The sequence below is a fragment of the Lycorma delicatula genome, chromosome 10 (genome assembly GCF_047948215.1).
Source record: "Lycorma delicatula isolate Av1 chromosome 10, ASM4794821v1, whole genome shotgun sequence".
NCBI classification, from domain to species: Eukaryota; Metazoa; Arthropoda; class Insecta; order Hemiptera; family Fulgoridae; genus Lycorma; species Lycorma delicatula.
The window spans coordinates 37,882,868-37,884,019 of record NC_134464.1 but is presented as its reverse complement, the minus strand read 5'-3'; the positions used below and the strand labels follow the sequence as shown (position 1 = coordinate 37,884,019).

General features: G+C 25.4%; 1 long non-coding RNA gene across 2 annotated transcripts in view; it reads left to right on the top strand.

Moving 5' to 3' along the window:
• LOC142331452 (uncharacterized) overlaps positions 1–540 on the top strand; it is a 27,446-nt gene extending 26,906 nt beyond the window's left edge. For both annotated transcript variants that reach the window (XR_012757997.1, XR_012757998.1), the window contains exon 3: positions 1–540. This exon is cut by the window's left edge and continues 116 nt beyond it. This is a non-coding gene — a long non-coding RNA (uncharacterized LOC142331452).
• Positions 541–1,152: the final 612 nt, after the last annotated feature.

Below are 1,152 nucleotides of genomic sequence, written 5' to 3'. Positions count from 1 at the left end.
TCGTTTGTCGGAACCCAACCTGTGAAGAATTTTGTGCGTTATAATAGGAAAACTAAGTCCCATAAATAGGTACCTTGTCCATACGTGAACGTGACATAAATACGTGGGTGGAATGGACTTAATGAATAGTTCAAATGGGCGAGGATGAATTGTGATGAGAACAAAAAAATGATACTATAGTTTGTTTTATCATACAATCGATATAAATGTTGTAAATATCTTGTTATACAGTAGAGTTTCAGAAGATCAAGGTACCAGTAGTAAAGAAAAAACCCTGTTATCATTTGCTTTCAGACTGGAGATAGCTTAATTATTACGTAAAATCGGTATAAATAAAAAATCGACTAAAGGTCATACTAGTTCCAGCAAAGAAAAGATTAAAATCTTCAACTGATACTCCAACTGATGATCGTTTGGATAAATATGAACACTGGCCTGCACATATCAAAAAATAAAAATGTAAAATTCCAAATTGTAAAGGATTTACAAGAGTGAAGTACACAGTGTTTACTTTATTTGTGTTTCAATAACAATAATAATTGTTTTATGAAATGTTGTACTGATGAACATAATAAGACTGTTTATTTGTGTAGATAATGTACAAGTGATTAGAGAATAATAATTGTGTTTGCTAAAGGATAGTTATAATGTTAAATAATTTCAGTATAAATCATTTTAAAACATTAGCTTGTGGCTTATCAAAAATAGAGTATTAATTTTTTAAAAAGTGTTTTTACTTAAAGTCTTTGATTATAGGCATCGAACATCTGTTAAAAACTAAAAAATAATTAAAAATAAAAATAATTTGAGATTCATCTTTTGAAAATATTAACATTTTTATTTGTATATTTATATTTCGTTTTTTATTTTTTCAAATTTATTAAAATTGCATATTTTTAATTACATTGCTGAAAATGAACAGTATAAACAACATATAAATAATTTAGAACTTAATAGATGGTTCAAAATGCATAAAATAGCCGTTTGTCAGCCATATAAAAAAAATTTCTAAATAATTTAAAAACCCAATTTTTTATTTTTTATTTATTTTTCCGACAAATTACACATTTTTTTTTAAATTTGAAAATTCATGCATTGTAGGGTTAATAAACAATCTAAATCAGTTATTAGCTGTAATATCAATTTTCATCA